The 17,321-nt window shown below is 46.8% G+C and overlaps 1 protein-coding gene across 7 annotated transcripts in view; it reads right to left on the bottom strand.

The window, feature by feature from the left end:
• Window positions 1–17,321, bottom strand: part of HIVEP3 (HIVEP zinc finger 3) — a 213,788-nt gene that overhangs the window by 99,008 nt on the left and 97,459 nt on the right. For 4 of the 7 annotated variants that reach the window (XM_065744396.1, XM_065744402.1, XM_065744400.1 and 1 more), the window contains exon 1: window positions 11,450–11,518. The exons of 2 other annotated variants lie outside the window; for them this stretch is intronic. The gene's annotated coding sequence lies outside the window, so the exon portion shown is untranslated. Of the gene's footprint in view, window positions 1–11,449; window positions 11,530–17,321 lie in introns of those variants that run through there. One more of the 7 variants, XM_065744398.1, reaches the window with a different exon arrangement.

Raw genomic sequence — 17,321 nt, 5'->3', positions numbered from 1 at the left:
CTCCAGCTGAGCTGGAAGGTTGCATACTATTTTAGTATATTTTTAACAACTCCCCCTGGGCACCTAGACCTGGGGTTGGATGCTCTTTCAATATCACTTGTAAGCAGGCAGGTAAAGAGGAAGGCTTTGCTAACAACTTGCCCATTTGTTTCAGTGGCGAAGCCAGGCAAGAATGCATCAGTACATTTCCTTGGCAAAACTATCTCCCATGACCCACTGTTGCTCCTTTCATTAATTGCATTACCTCAATTTCTGCTTCTCACTACAGAAACTTGTAACACTCCATCGGCTCATATTCCGTCTTTTAAGGCAGAATTAGTTTCTCCCCACACCAAATGTATAGCATTTGTTCCTGAAGTACAGGAATCTGCAACTAGTGAATAGGCAGAACTGCTGCAGAACTGGTTCCTGCAGCAATCTCGCCTCTGTCCTAAGTGACTTCACAGTAGAGACTCCCACTACTGTGCTAATTATGTATTATTTAATTGTGTATCATTCATTAATACAAAGTATATATACGTACATTTTAGACAAGGAAATCTATCCCCCCTCCAGAAAAAAAAAAAAAATAAACCTTTCCAAATAAGATGTGGTAGCTTAGAATTTTTTTTGACAGAGGAGATTAGGACTTCACATCGCATACAAAAATAAATCCAAATAGACACATACGAAATGAAGGAACCCCAAATTCTGTGACACCCTGAACTGATGCAGGAGATGGTAAAAATGCCATTGAAGTTTTTGTGGCTCTGGATTAGCTAGAACCTGAGCTGCCATTCTTGGTCAAACGCAGACTTGACCATTTTGAAATAAACAGTCCAAGATCCTATCAGTCTCAATGCAACCATTAATTGCTGTTGTTGTTTTTAAGCTGCCTGTCCTGTAAACAAAACAGCAACACATCTCATTAAGGATTAAGGGAGTTTTCACCACCACCAGGACATCCACTGATAAACTCACGGGGCATGAGAAGGTATCACCCTCCAATTTTTATCTTTTCCTGCTATTCTACATCCTTTCTCACGCATTCAGGGTCACATAAGCAGCTGAAAGAATTTGGGTTGGCCATATTGCGGTTCCCTTCTGCAGCCCTCAAACAAAGGGAAAAAAAAGTAACAAAACCCGAATGCAAAATCGATGCTTCAAACTCACAGCTCCTGGAAAAGAAACAGGGAGAGGCAGCACTGCCTAAAAATGCGTGTTTGAGCTGTCAGGCACATATGGTGGCCAAATAAAAGGGTGCCTTTCTATGAGTGTGTGATGATTTATTTCTAGATGCAGGGAGACAGGACAGGCACACAGTGAGTTCCAAGGCAGAAAGGGGCTGTTGTAAATCAGGCTGTCATATTTCCTATCTTCTCAAAAGAATCCCAGAGAGGCTAATTTAAGCAGCGAGGTGTGTTTCTCCCTCTCTCAGTGCTCTTCTCTCCCCCACAGCTCGTGGCAGAAGTTAGTTTCTTACTCACCCCTAAGGCAGGAGAACAGAAAGGGACTGATGCTGGAGAGCAGCCAACACTCCACGTGGGGCATCCACAGAAGATGGAGAACATCATTCAGCTTTAGGTGATGTCCAGATGTTTTTGCATCTGCTTTGGCTTCTCTGCCTGCCACTGGGATCTGACGTGTGCCCACGTTCAGGAACGCAATCCAACAGTGCCATGCACTGAGCTGCAGAGTCTAAACTTGATCAGAGGCCACATGGGACCTAGAATACTCCCTTGGTACCTGTTGGTACTTGTACTCAGGCACACAGAGGTGCTCAGAAATGCCCCAGGCTTGGGGCCAGATGCTTTGCTTATACTTCATCAACATTGTAATCCAAAGGGAGGGCACCTGCTCCACATCCACTTGCCATGGGCAGCACCCACATTCAACACAAAGCACATAAACTGCACTCCAATCTAAGAACTGCTGATGTGCACCCAACTCCTGTCCAGTACTGATACCAGTATGAGTTCCATGATGCTGCCTGGGAGCTTGGGGTGGGGGGGGGGGGGGGGGGTGTTTGCAGTTCCCCTTGCACATCTCCTCCTGCTCTCCTCAATTCCCACTGGGAGAGGTGGGACACGTCACCCCTGGCCATCTCTGTGTCACATTACATGATAAATATCTTCCCCTACACACCCACAAAAGAGCACAGAGATTCCAGGGGAAGTGAAGGGACCAAGTAACACCCTGCTCACCTACTCTGAGCCCAACCCAGGAGCCAAGGGCCCCTCCCTGCCCACCTCCATAAACCCAGAGAAGCACAGGGCACAATAGCAGGTGGGGACCCAAATTATGGGCTCAGAGGAAGGGACACCCAGCCCAGGGCTGTCCCAGGATAGCCTCAGCTCCAGGTCCAGGTGTGAAATCCATGATGACGAGAGCCATGACCATGCAATGAGTCAACGTGAGATCGTTATGAACTGGGGTGGGGATGGGACGCTTATTGGCGAGCTGGGGAAGCACACCTGGAAATTGCACAAGGCTTACAACGGGGTGTCTGGGGAAGAAACAAAAGCTGTGGAAGGGAAGGTTCAAGGTGGTTTGGGGAAAAACAAATGTGGGAATACAGAGGGATAAAAAGATAGAGAAGATCATCCCTGCACAACCAGAGCTGGTCAGTGCACTTCTCCAGCCATGCCCAGCGCATGATGAGTGCAGCCTGTCCTATCTTCTCACTGAACTCCATTTATTACTATTTTCCTGCATGTGGGACCAGTGCTAGCAGCTGCTGATGGGATGGACTCTGAGTCTAAGCCCATGTACTGCAAAGATCCACACCGTACATATGTATAAATATATATTGCCCACTGATGAACCTCCATCCTCAAGTCAGGCTGGACAGTAGGAAAAATGTCATCTCTGAAAGATTGGCAAAGATGCTCAGGGGGTGGTGGGTTCACCATTCCTGGAGGTGTTCCAGAACTGTGGGGATGTTGGCACTGAGGGATGTGGTCAGTGTGGTAGGGGTGGGATGAAGTTGGACTGGGTGGTCTTTTCCAATGTTAATGATTCACAGAATCACAGAATTGTAGGGGTTGGAAGGGACCTCCAGAGATCATCGAGTCCAACCCCCTGCCAAAGCAGCTCCCTAGCCCAGGTTGCACAGGTGCCTATCTCTTCTATCTCTTCTGGGTCTTGAATGTCTCCAGAGAAGGAGACTCCACAACCTCTCTGGGCAGCCTGTTTCAGTGATTCTGTGATTCCAAGTTATTTTTCTCACATTCCCTCAGACTATTGGTTGTCTATGCAGGATAACCTCCAGAAAGCTGCATGCTGCTACCAGCAGCACTAAGCTTCCTTCCCTGACTCTGCTTACATGTTTAAAAGACTAGTGTGGAAATTTTTCTTTTCATATATTTTATTTTACAGCTTCATATCCACAGAGAAAGCTCCTAAAGTTTTCCTTCCAGGGTTTAAATCTAAGTAACTCCAAGCTACAGCCACGCAGTATATGCTGGCTGGTACAGCTGTCTTCCCTGCCAGAAAAGCAGGTCAATTATAAGCAATGAACCACATTACCAGGAGAGAAAGCTGGTTTGAATTCTGCTCAATTAGTGCTTAAAACTGTCTTGGAAGAAAAGGGTAAATTGAGCTAATACAGCTCTGCACGGAGACCTACATGTCTCACCATTGAGCACAGATGGCAGAGGCTTAATTTCCAAGATGGCAGAAATTAATGGTGTTTTGGCATAAAATCAAGTTTAAACCTGCAGGGTGAAGTTAGTGAGGCTGTCCCACCTGCAGAACACAGCCACCACTATGCAAGAAGGAGTACTGTGGCTCTGCACTCAGCATCCTCTGGATGGAACCCAGCCAAACATGACCTCGACCAGCATTAAACCCTAATGCACTCCGCATCGCAAACTGCCCCACCACGTGGATTTACAGTGGCACAAAGCTGATTAAGTATGAAAGGAATCAAGGAGCAAATCTCTGCCTGGACACAGAGCATGCCTGCAGGATGACTGCATAGTTGGAAGGTCCATCCCATTTTCCTGCTTAGCGGATTTTGCTTGGGCTAGCTCCAGCACAAAGTGGGGTTTGTGGAAGCAGGGTTTGCCTTACGGCCCGACACGTGTGGCTGTAGTTCTTAAGCAGCCTTACTTTTCTTCAGCTCACACCAAATAGATCTATGCATCATTTTATCAATAAAAGCAGTGTCTGTCTGGTTTTTTAAAGTGTTATTAAGGTCCACTCAAAGATTTTCCTTGGCAGTCAACTCCAGGGCTTAATTATGCACTGAGTTAACAGGCTTAGTGTTTTTAAATGTAATACCTAATCTTGTTACGGGCCACGTGCTCTTGCATTTCCAGGGCAGGTTAAATAAGAGCAACGTATCCTGCTGTACACCTCTGCAGGATGGTTACTGCACTGACAGAATTTCTGCGTATCAGACACGTGGCAACTGCTTTGCATCCTTGACGTGAGTCAGCCCCTGGAAACGCTGCACTGATTTATAGAAATCCTTCACATCCATCTCCTTGAACGCCAACTAAACTGAGAATGCCTGTTGTTCACTCACCCCGGTCATGCTTTCTGCACGGTGACCAAAACTACAAATTCCTACACTCATTGTCTTCAAACAAACACTTGATGTTGGCTCCCACGCTGCCACAACAAGCAGATGACCACATGCTATTGCTTGCAGTTGACAGCAGTATCACCCACATTTTCTACCATCCTGCCCATGTCTAACATGTTTCAGGAAAGAGTTCCCCTTGGTGTGAGTTGGGATCATAGACATGCAGTTGGCTTACACTGGCTGCCCCTTAGCCAAGGGACAGAAGACAACGGGAAGATACTGTGCAACCTCTCCCCCAAGCAGCAGAACCCACATTTCCTCATTAACTTCCCCAACATCTTGATATGGACAACCAGATATAATGGTGATGAAGATTAAATAGATGCACAGGCTCCAGATTAGCTTTTTCTTGACTGTACACAGTCAAGTCCACACCCGCCTCCTATTTTCAATATTCACACTCTAGTATTTTCTTTCTGTTCCTGGAATAAATCAGAAAGAAAAAAAAAAAGAGCAAAAATAAGGGTTTTTTGTACGTCTGTGTCAACACAAAGTTCTGCTGGTGAACATCGCTCTTAGAACTCAAGCATCTTGAGTTTAAAAGTTACTTTGTCTTCCAGGATTACTTACGCAACTGTGGTCGCATGGAATGAAAGCAATCCTAAGCATTAAAAGAACTAAATACCTCCTTGACTGAATAAGAATAAGCAAATATTATAATTGCTCCTCTGGCTACAGGATGCAGCATGAGTTTGAAGCATAACTAAGGATGATGACACAGAGCGAAGGAATATCTCGCTGAAATAAAAGCCTTTGACAGCAGAGAGCTCCCATGCTACAAGCACCAGCATATCAATTTCCACTCTGGGATTTCCACTCCGTAATACTTGAATTATTTCAGCATCTGAACTTGATGCATCGTATGGAAGTGAATCCATCATGGGTACATTTAATGCAACATCCTTCCCATTGACTGAAGATGACCTGTTACTCACAGACATTAAAAGTCACACTATTTCCTTTCTCCAAGGGGCTCAAATACTGCAGTGCATTGAAAATTTGTATGCTTCTGTTACAGGAAAGTTTGCCAGTTCTCTGCCAATCCTGTTAGATCACCCACACGTCAACCGTGTACACGTAAGGAGCTTTCCTCCTGAATCTGATGATGTATGGACATTCTGCATATATTTAGTCACTGCACTTCTACAACTTTCAAAGAATATCAGAGCTTTTGAGCAACCACAAATTGTTGTCACACAAATCTGTGTACAGATGGAGAATGATTTTATTAAAATAAGTGGAAACATTCTGCAGAGGAGCTTTAAAATGATACCAACAGAGTAACAACATATAACAAAACACAATATACTCAAGATCATGCAATGGATGAAGTTACACTGCTGTACTGTTAGCTCTCCAAATGCTGTGTTTTTAAGTGGCTATGGGTGAAAGATAATAAGGTATGAAAAATGACAGTGGAAATGATATTGGAAGAAGCTCACCTTTTCCTGTTTGCTTTGTTTGTGGCTTCTTTGCATAGGATTGCTTATGTTCTTTAGGACATACACACTGTCCCAAGAAGTAAATATTTCAGTGTGAATTCTCTATACACCTTCAATCTGCAAGTTGGAGTACACAAATACCTCACTGTTAGAGCAGTAAAAAAAAATCTAAAGGACTTCAAGACAAAGAGGATAGGGTAAAAGTCTCACCAATAAAGACATAAACAAATGTCCAGCAAAACTTGCTTATTCTCCCCTATGATCAATTTTCCCAAGGAAAGAGAGAGCTGGTCTTTGCTCGATTGGACTCTGAGGCACTTCACTGGCTGAGGACCAGGAAAGAATGGATTTGTGGATTATTCTGTTAAACTCTTAAGGCAAATTGCCATTACAATATGATTGGGTTTATGCAGTAATCGGGATCTGGCAAAATAAAAGATGACCTTTCCACCCCTTCTGGCAATGCAAGTGGCTAAACACTGAAACTAGGGATCTGGGGGCTGACCAGCCCCGTTCTGAGCAGGACACACAGCCAGAGCGGTATCCTGCAGGATCTGATGCATTTTGAAGAATATAATCCTTTGGAATCCTTCTGAATTAAGATTCAATTTAACTCGAGGACCCCTGGGACAGTTTTGTACACGAGCTTCCCAAGCAGATCAGTGGAGTGAGGAGGAGCATCTTGGGAAAGGTGCTAAAAATAAGTCCTTTGGTTACCACAGCAAAGTACCCAAACAGGCACAGAAATAGTTCAGTGCAAACAGAACCTGGATTTCACTCTTTTCTGCCCCATCTCCCAAGCCCATGGTATGACACAGGTACCTATAATTAAAACTTGGTATCTTTTCTCTGTGCTGAGCTCCATCCTGCTCTTGCAACTGTTTTGAGCCTCATTTGCTAACAGCTGCCCAGTGTTACAGCTCAGCCAAACAGCCCCTTTCGTAACTCTGAATGAACGAACCATCAACAGCTTTCTAATTTTGGATCCAAGAACAAATCTCAGAGGCCCAGGAGCTCCAGAAGACCAAGAAAAGTCACATTAATAGCTTCACTTTGCTTCACGCAGCCCTCCCTAGCCCTGGGATCCAGGCAAGCTTCACAAATACCAAATGAGCATCTGGATTCTCCATTGTAAAAGGCACATCCTATTGTCAGAGCAGGGTTAATGGCCAGTGAGCGATTTCTGAAGGATGGCAGAAGGATGATGTGCAGCTGGATGAAGCTTTCAGCACCTGTGCTTGCTGCCTGGCTATATCCAACATCTCAGCACCAAGAAGGATGCAAGGTGTTCTTAAAGGCTTCTGCTGCTGCTTCAAAAAATTGGCGAACCAGACTCAGTCTCACTGGAGAGATGTCCCTTTTGCATCTGGATCAGGACTGTGGGACAAACAGGAACAATGACCAAACACCAGGAGCCACAGCCCAAAAGCACAGGCCAAGAAAAGTCACTGAAGTCAAGATGATTCCAGGTGAGCAACAAATGGGTTTCTGGATCTCCTGGAGCCAGTGGGGTAATGTACACAGCTGTGGACAGGGGGCACAACCTCTTTCAGAGGTGGAGATCAGAGCTGCAAGCAAATGAAATCACTGAGACCTTCCTTGCTGCTGGAAGATGCTCATGATGTCTTTATCCATCCTACTTGTTCATCAGGCAGCAGTGCACTAGCACTGGTAAGCAAATGACAGACACCAGTGCCCTGCAGGCTCCAGGTGGCAGGAGATGCCAACCTGTTCTTCAAAGTGTGAGTTCTGGGCAGAGCCATGAAGGAAGGTGCAAGGAGGAAGGAATCCACCAGGATTAAGCTCAGAACAACACTCCAAAAGCCATTACATTTAACCCCAGAAAGCACTGCAACAAAATTCTCAGTGCTTATTTAGCCTTCGTAGAAAATTAAAGGCACTCCAGTAAAAACACAGCCTTATCCTGGTAAGAAATCATCCACACATTTTAATGTGCCACCTGCACACGCTGCACAAATCTACAAGGCCCTAAATATAAACAGACAGCCCTTTCCTGGCTGTTAAAATGAACACTACCTCGGCTTGTTCTCTTAGCAAGCCAAAATTAGAGCTGTTTGGAGATCAGAAACACGTTAGGGTGGGACACTTTCTTCCCCCTCCCCCCTCTCTTCTTTTCACTGTGTTTGTAGTTTCATGAACAGGGCATTCATTGTGCCCTAACCCCAGAGATATACCCACCTCGGAGGGAGAGCTAAAATTAGTGTTAAGTTTATTCCTGCAACTGTCAGCAGAGAAGCTGGCTCATGTGGGATGCTCTGGATGCGGCAGGCAAAGCAACACCCTGGGAAGGCTGCAGCTTCTGCTGCACCTCTTCTCAGAGTGCTGAGGGTTCTGCATACACCCCACGTAGGCAGACACAATTCCTGCAAAGTTCAGAAATGGAAAGCCATGGCAGCACCCAGACACCTGACCAGATAGCTGGGAGCAGAGCTTTGTCAAGATGTGACAGTGTGAGCAACAAGTTTCCATTCCAGAAGACTCCAAATCACATTACAGGCAGTAAATCCAGAGGTGGCATCCCTTATTATGAAATAACAGGCAGCTCTAGATGGGGCACGCCACATCCATCAGCACAGGGGCAGCAAGAGGCCAAAGAAACCCCTTCATCACCACTAGTGTTGCTGGAGAGCAAGAGAGGGACGAGCCAGGCACCTTGCACAAAGCAACATAGAAGGGGATGGAGGAAGCAGAGCCTCTCTGATAGCCCAGAAAGACAGCCTGAAGAGAAACCCTCACAGCAGGCTGCTGCTAGATGTATATGTGTACATATACATATATATACCTCTGTATCCTGAGCATGCCCTCAGTGCTGTGACTGAGGAAGGGCACAAAGGTCCCACGATAGCAGTGCTGGCAGGCAGCTCGTGCCCCTCCTTTCTCAAACCTTTGCTTACATTTCATCTAGTCTACTCTGATTCCAAGGTTTAATAAAATTGAATCCCAGCATGTCTTGAATTAATTAATTAGATCTCGTTCCAAGCCACCGTGCCAATCTCTGCAATTACACTGCTGCTCACAGGAGAGCTCGGAGTGGCTGAATCCGTCCCCAAGCAGCTACAGAGCAGCCAGGAGCTGGGAGCTGGGCTGGGGTGCAGCAAAGGGGTTGGTGTCAGAACCCTTTGGCATTTCTCCTCCTTCATTTGCCCACTAAGAACAAACTATGGAAATTAGGAGCAACTGAGAGACTTTGATGAGACTGCAGGATTGTTCTCTGTATCATTCTTCCCCAGCAGCTGATTTTCAACAAGTGTGACACTTCATGGAGCACTCTCAAAGCTGGCACAATCCTCCCAGCGCTTTTAGTAATCTCCTCTCATCTTCTCTGCTGCAGTTGAGGAAAGAGCAGTCTCAAGTGCTCAGTGACCACCATCATAAGCATGATATCATGGTTGGACTTGGTGATCTCGGAGGTCTTTTCCAACCTTTATGAATCTATGGAAGATACGAGGGAAGTGGGACAGGAGATACTTCCCAGTGCATCACTGACCATTTTGCACCATTTTACACCATGTAATTAATGTTGACCTCAGTAGAGTCTCAGTTTTGCCTGCTGCCAGTGGACTGGGCAGGGACTCTGATGAAGAGAAGTTGTTTACAAACACATTAAAGTGTATTTAAAACCCACTGTTTCTTGCTCCAGCTGCCCAAGTACTTTTTGCTCAGCTCCTGGACTCATACCAAAAATAAAAAACAACAGATTGCCAAAAAGGACAGAGACAGAGGGGTGGAGGAGGGACGCAAAGCAGCTAGACAGCACAGCAGATGAATATTTTATCCCGCTGCCTCTGGGAATGGAGGTCAGGAGCTGGAGCAGGCTGAAGAAACACACTGCAAGGAACACTTGCAGAATTAAAGGTCAGTGAGATAATGAGCAATAACAATCATGGAGCAAGAAGTATTTTCCCAATGGAAATGGCTCTGAGCTCTCACTGGGGACAGGCTACCTGCTGCTGCCATGGGGCAAAATCTGTCCCCGTCAATAACCACTGGCCACTGAGATGGAAGATGAGGCCACACCATGTGGCAGCACCCTCCTTTCATTCTCCCCTTGCTGCCATGCCAGCAGCTTCTCCCCCAGACATAGATGCAGCTTTTGCAGGCAGCAGGGCCACCACCTCTCCAGCCCATCTTCACTCACCCCCCATGACTTTCCTTCACTTTTAACCATGCAGAAATGCTGTTTTGCTTCCCCATCCCATGCCACCACATTTCAGCTCTGAAGCTGAATGCAGAACTGCACCGTACCCTCTGCAAACCACCAAACTGTCATGAGGTGTGTGCCTCTGGAGGCTGCAAGCCCCAAAGCAGGCAGCAATCAAACTGATTTTCAAACAAGGCCTACATCCATCTGTGTCCTATCAGCTATGAGACTCTCAGTCCCTAAAAACCTCCCAGTGCACACAACAGACATGCTGTAGTCAGTGTCCATACCCAGCAGTGCAGCACCTTCTCTTGTAGGGTCCTCTCAGTGCTTCACATGCTTTATTTCCACACATTTCCCTAAAGTTAAACAACCAGCATCCCTAAGAAGAATGAATTTTCGTCACTAAGTGAAGCAACTTCAGGAAAGTTGCAAGGTGCACTGCAGGGAATGGGGAGGGAAGTATGGGAAGACAAAACTTGGGTACCTGGAATGCTACAATGGGATGGAAAGTACCACTAATAGTGGGGTGGCAAAGTCTTTGGCTACAGCAAACAAGAACAAGCACTAATGGAGCAGCCACAGAATGAAAAGAACTGCTTGTCTTCAAAAGGCCTCAGACAGGCAGGGATCTCCAGCAAGAAACACCCTTACCTCCACTGCCAACCCTTAAATGAGGTCTGGGAAGGGGTGGATCCTGATTCCAGCCCCTCCAGTCACTCAGGTGCATTGCATGTACCTGAGCTCCCCTGGGTTGGCCCTGCTTTCCCACCAGGTGCTCAATCACTGTTTCAGGATGTGACTTAGCACTTCTGCTACAGTACCTGATGGTCATGTCCTCATCTACAAAGCAGAAGAAGCAACCACAGCCTCTGTTTCTAAATATTTCATAGGAGCCAGCTGCTGGTTACAGCATCAGACAGAAAATCACAGTACAGGGAGCTGAGAGATGACCTCCACAACTCCTGGGCTCAGACAACTGCAGCAAGGACCTGGACAGGAGCATGCTTCTGGCTGGGCAGCTCCAGGCAACACCAGTGGCACAAAGCAAGCAGAAATAAACAAATGAAAATGCAAATCAGACCTTGCCACTCTAAACATCCTTTTGAATGATCCATCACCATCCATCTCATCCTGAAATTGCAAACTCCAGCAAGTGCATCACCTCTAAGGGCTGTAATGCCAGCAGCAAGCCCTGTGGCAACTCAGACCCTGGAACGCCCTGGTGATGGACCCTGCAGCACACAGCACCAAAGCCAGGGCTGAGCCCCCTACCTGCTGCCCACTGCTATGGGTTCATCTCCAGCCCTTCGAGGAGACTCAGGGTGTTCGTACAGCGACCTGGGAGAGGGAGCCTGGGGAGAAACACAGGACACCAGGGTGTAAGGGGTGATTTTAAATCAAACAAGTCATTTATGCCACAAACACATTGGCTGCCATGGAGACATTAGAGCTTTTCTCTTCATCTCTGGGGTCTCTTCCAACCCAAACCATTCTGTGATTCTACAGTTCTGTGATTCTGTGGTTCTACAATTCAACAATTCTATTCTCACATATTTGCTCCTTTTCTCCACCTTTTCTGACACTGTTTTGGCATTATCTTTAGTGGCATCTTCCATTTTAATGTCCCATGTGCTCTCCTCATGAGAGGAGAGCCCCTGACTGGGCTGCAGCAAAGCAGGTTGGACCTGCTCCACACTCACTCATCACTGCTCCTTCATGGTCCCACATTATGGAGTTGCTCACAGTCATTAGTTTTGAAATGGCTTTTGATGAGATTTTTTTCACACGTGACATGTCGCATGGACAGATGCACAAATAGAAGGCACACACTGGTCACGGGCTTTCCAGCTCCTCTAAAACCAAAGACCCCAGATGGGAACCAGACCTCATCCTGAACATTCAGAGCTGGAATCTGGCCATGCCACAGGACCAGCTGCTCTTGGCATGGTCAGGAACTCTTGTTCCATCCTAACCTCAGGGCCAGCAGGGCTAAGCCTGAACAGAAATCCATAAATCACCGCAGATTATGGGAAGATTCTCAGGAAAAGAAATAAAAAAAAAATCAAAAGGCTGGGATTAGCTTAAAACAGAACTAAAGAGCAAGTGACTCTTATTTTTCTTTAGCTCTTATTACAGACCTAAAGAGTAACTTACTCCTATTGTCTGATTAAATTCATTTTTCTCGTTACATAGGAGGAAATATCTACTGACAGTTCATACTCGGAGGATTTAATGGGCCTAATGCTGTTAGCCCATCCAGCAGTTCTTCAGAGCATCTTTCCCACCATGCCTTCTGCTGCCAGCAATTAGATTAAATAATTTCAAATCTGCATCCTTCTCTTGAAAATGTGTTGGCACACGCACAGCCTGTATGAAGGTACAGAAAACTGTGCAATGTCATTGCAAAAGACACACACAAACACTGTGGACAGAGCTGAATAAGAACAGTGAGAGTATTTTCTTGGTATTGTGAACAAAAAGCAGAAGGCACTGGTGAAGCAAAACCTTCCTACTTAATAATGCCAGACAAAGGAAAGAAAAAAAATAAAAGCATTTATTCCTTAATCTTGCAGCTTTCTTACAAACAAATTTGTTTGAATTCAGCAAGCATGAAGGACCCAAAAGTACTATGAAATTGGTTTAACAACTCATAGAGGCAGCAAGTAAATGTTGGTTTTACCTTCAGGATGTGGCAACAGGGGCACAGCTCAATTAATTCCTGAAGCACGTGCTGTACACAAACATCCCAGTTCTCTGCTAAGCTCTGTTTAGGGGCTTAGCTATCACTTTCTCAAACCTGCTCTTACCAAAGGTTTCACCCAACAGGACAAGCAGAGCATCAGTGCCCACTGGGCTGGGAAGGAGGGTGACACTACTCACAGACAGTCCCCTGCCACTGCTCCATTGTCCTCAGGGCTTGCTAGCAGTGCCACAGTGACATCTGTCCAACAGCATCCCACAGAGCTCAGCACGTGGGGCACTGCTCAGCCCCAAATCTGCTCACCCCAAATCCAAAAGCCTTGGGGTTTGTGTGCCCATTGTGGATTCACCTTTGCAGACCAGGCAAAGAAACAACCTAACATCACCCTAATTTCTTCCAGCACGCTAACCAGCCAGCTCAGCCTGCTGGTTGCTTCCTTATCCCTTCTGCTTTACTTTGCCTTCCATTGACTTGCAGGGAGAGCTGTTAATTTTTGTACCTTCCAACAAGAAAAGCCTTAAACACAGACTGGGCATGAACTGCCTCAAAATGGGGCTGAGCCCCATGGCTGTGGGGCTCTGTGCTGGTGCTGAGCTTGCAGGCCTGGTGTGCCTGAGGGCACCCACTCCATTTGCTGTTGACCAAAGCATTTAATTGCATGTCCCCAAGTGCACGTGCGGGCTCCTGCAGGCGTTGCTTGGGGAACGCGGGGAAAATCTGGCTCTGGCACAGTGTTGCTCTATTTTACCTTCTTTACTGCTCAAAAAACATTTGGCCGTTGCTGAAGAGAGCCAGGCTAGACGCATACATTACAGCCTGCTCCAGAAATAGCACATGCTGGCTTGCACAATTTTGCAGCTAAAAGTCTTCCTTTCAGCTCAGCAGCCTGTCCCCAGCCATAGAGTGCTCCAGGGAAGGCAGAGTTTGGCCTCAGAGCTGTGGGATGAATTGTTTCAGGAAGGCTTCCTGATGCTGACTGCAGGTGAACAAAGCAAGAGTCCACTGAAATTATTAAGAAGCCTTCATGCAAACCAAAACCCATGGTCAATATCAGGAGGTATGAACCAACCACTTGACTGGAGCATGTGCATCACATTCCCACATCCACACTCACCCTGCAGAACCTCCAGAAGGCATCCAGCTCCAGAGAGATGGATCCAACTTACCACGTGCTTCCAGGCTGCACAGATCCATTCTGCCCAGACTTTTGTGTGCTGGGGAATTCTATACCTCCAGCAACCCAACTGCATCTGGTTTCTGGTCTACTTCATATCTAGAAATCCCCCAGACAATAATCAGAGCCTTTTTTCCTCCATCCCCTCAACACAGAATATGGATGGGAAAAGAAGTTCTAGGGTATCCTAGACATCGCTGTTTGTACAAAAGTCATCACAAGATCACATTTTTGGATCACTGGGAGACAAAGCACTGCCTGCAAGAGGGAAGCAGAACTCCCTTCCCTCCTCTGGGCTTGTTTTAAGGCAAGTCTGGCTTTCAGACACAGGCAAGATGAAGACAAGCACGCAAAGGCTGGCACACACGTGTCATCTGGTTGCTGTCCACCTCCTTCCCCTGGAAGAAAACACTTCTGAGAGCACCCTCATTACTCAGAGAACAAAGAAAAATACAGAGTATTAGCGTTCAAACTGCTACAGGGGACAAATGCCACTGAATAAATATCATAAATATCTTAACCAGTGGCTACAGCTATAGGGAAGGGCTTCTTGTAACTAACATGGGTCAACCCCTCCTGCTCTTAGCAATCTCTGGCTGTTGATGTGCAGGTTACAGCATTACTTTGGGTTGAAGGCTGTGAGTCCAACTCCTCATCACCTGTGATTTGTGCTTTGTTGCTACCTGGTGCTCCAGGGACACCAAGAGCAGCACTCCCGTTTCAGCCTTTACGCCATGCCATGTCAGAGCTGGCTGGGCTATGGCAAACACCAGAAGGGCAGCCAGAGCTTGTCTTGTCCTAGCAAGGCCTTACACTCCATGGTAGTCAACCCGGACATTTTGCATTGCACACCTGAACTTCCTTTTAGGGAGAAAATCACAGCCTGAAGGCAGCTGTTTGCCTCCTGGACTGCAGCACACCTTAGGTGCTTTGCAACCAGGAAAACAGAGTCCAAGATTTTTTAAAAGTCCTGGCTGGTTGTTATAGCAACATATGCATGTGTGTACGCGTGTGCATGTAAAACAGACTCAGACCCGGGTTGTCACGGGCAACACGAGTCAGCTCCGGAGCAGAACCAAACTTGCTGCCTCGCCTGGTGTCACCAAAGACAGCAGCCAGCCCCGAAGGGACGGAGATGGGAAATATCCTGATGTCCCACAGCCCGTGCCAGCTGCTGGCAGAGAGCTTGCGGCCGTCTCGCAGCTGATTCAGCTCCTTAAGAAGAGGGTAATTTTCTTTATCCTGTTTGCTTCCTCCTCCCTCGCAGGCTGCCACAGCACCTTAACCCAGCTGGGTAAGACAAGCTCATGGCTCCCTCCCAAACAGATGGCTGCAAGGAAGGTCCAAAAATAATCTAACCCATTTGCCTGTGCATTCAGAGCCTGCTCTGCTGATTGGCAGACCCTCTGGAGACCACCAGAAGAAGCAGATGGTCAAGACATGAGATCAGAGCTGGAGAAGGAGATGTCAATCTCCGGGCTGCAGTGCCAGGCTCGGGGACGTGGCAGGGAGCAGGCGAGGTACACGGTCCCGTAAGGACAGCATGTGAGTAATGAGGCTGGCTGCAAAGTCTGAGGTTTGCTTTAAGAAGAAAAAAATAAAAACACATTTCACAGCCTCATCATGCTACAGCAGTCAGACCTTGTACTGCTGCACCTCTGGAAGGCACTTGAGACTCTGTTGGCCTCCCCATCAAAATCCCAAGCAGAGGCAAAGAAAGAAGAGAAACAAGAGCAGGACAGTAACTCAGGAAATCACAATGCTTGCAATTCCTCTTGTAGAAGGGCTTGCAATAAAACTATTCTTGAGGGTTAAAAACATTATGATATTCAGCATGCCCTACTGGGGCCTGGACTACCACCTGGTACCACAAAACAGAGCATCGGGAACAAGGAAACAGCAAAATGAAACCTCCACCCCCTAACACACGACAGCTCTATCCCCTTTCACATGACAACTCCATCCCCTTTCAGATCACACCTCTCCTTACTCAGTTTTTTTTGCCAAATGTCTGAGGGTGATGTAGTTCCACAGTGCCCTCTGCACAGCAGCGTAACTCAAATCCCTGGGCTGGTCCAGGAGCACACACGGGGTGAGCGATGCAGGCAGAGATAGAGTCAATCCAGAGGAGGTTATGCAAGGCAGAGTTTAGCTTAAGTAGCACACAAGCACACTGACAGAGAGGAGAAAGACAGAGAGGTGTCTGGAACACCTTCTAATATCATCTTTATCATCAATGCTACCAAACAAGCCTGAGGACGTTATGTTGCTTATGTTCCTGCTCTGCTATGTGGGCTTTGTTTTCCTATTTTCAGTGCAATCAGGGCACAGCACTGCTCATCTCCCAACAATCTCCCAAGCCTCTCAGCATCCACGAACTTTACAGCTATACTGTCAGGCTCTAGACTACTCCATACAGCTGTAGTCAACCCATGGCAACGCCGAGTATTTTCACTTGTGACTTACTTGATACATGCATTGTCAATGCAAAGCCCTGCTTTAACAGACTTGGAAACATAAAGCCTTTTTGTTGCAAAATCCACAGCAGGAATTCCCTCCACCACCCAAATCCTCCTACCAGCTTCTCAGGCTAAAACAGCATTTCAGCATCATTCAAAAGGCACATGGGCTTTGGACAGACATCTTTGCAAAAAATACATATATATATCAATTTTTAAATAAGCGTCTGTGTATAAGGAATGCCCAGGCATGCCACCCCAAAATCCCAACTCTACACATCTGAAGCACCACTGCTGCAAAGTATCCCCACACTGCCCTGTGCCCACGCTGGGCACTGACAGCACTTCAAGAGCCTCCCTGCAAATAAAACCACCATGAATGCAGACATTTGTTACCCCCACTGCTTTCTTTTTTAACCTGCGGTGCAATGTTGCTGTAAGAAATTGAATCCTTGAGCATAAAGTATGTGTTACAGCGCTGCCTTATACAGCAGCAAAGTGATTAATTAAAATTTACAAGAGCAATCCAAATGCCTAAACATGTTTCTTGGCGGCAGCTCCCAGGACCCACTGCCAATAACATCTTGAGCTAATGACAGCCCCAAAGTCAACCTCTGGGAGCCATGAAGAGCCTCTGAGCTCAGCCAGTTGGTAACAGGAGAACGGAGAGCTCCGCGATTCCTCGGGAAAACAAAGCACGTGAAGGCAGCAGGGGCTGGGATGGTTGGCTCATGCTATCCCAAGTCACAGATACTGGCCCTGGCCCAGGTTTGTTACACAGAGCACTGAAAACGCCGCGTAAAAAAGGGA

This window comes from Cyrtonyx montezumae, unplaced genomic scaffold (genome assembly GCF_038088225.1).
Source record: "Cyrtonyx montezumae isolate F1298 unplaced genomic scaffold, pur_monq_1.0 scaffold_31, whole genome shotgun sequence".
NCBI classification, from domain to species: Eukaryota; Metazoa; Chordata; class Aves; order Galliformes; family Odontophoridae; genus Cyrtonyx; species Cyrtonyx montezumae.
The sequence above is the reverse complement of the archived record's forward strand: the minus strand, read 5'-3'. Positions and strand labels throughout refer to the sequence as shown.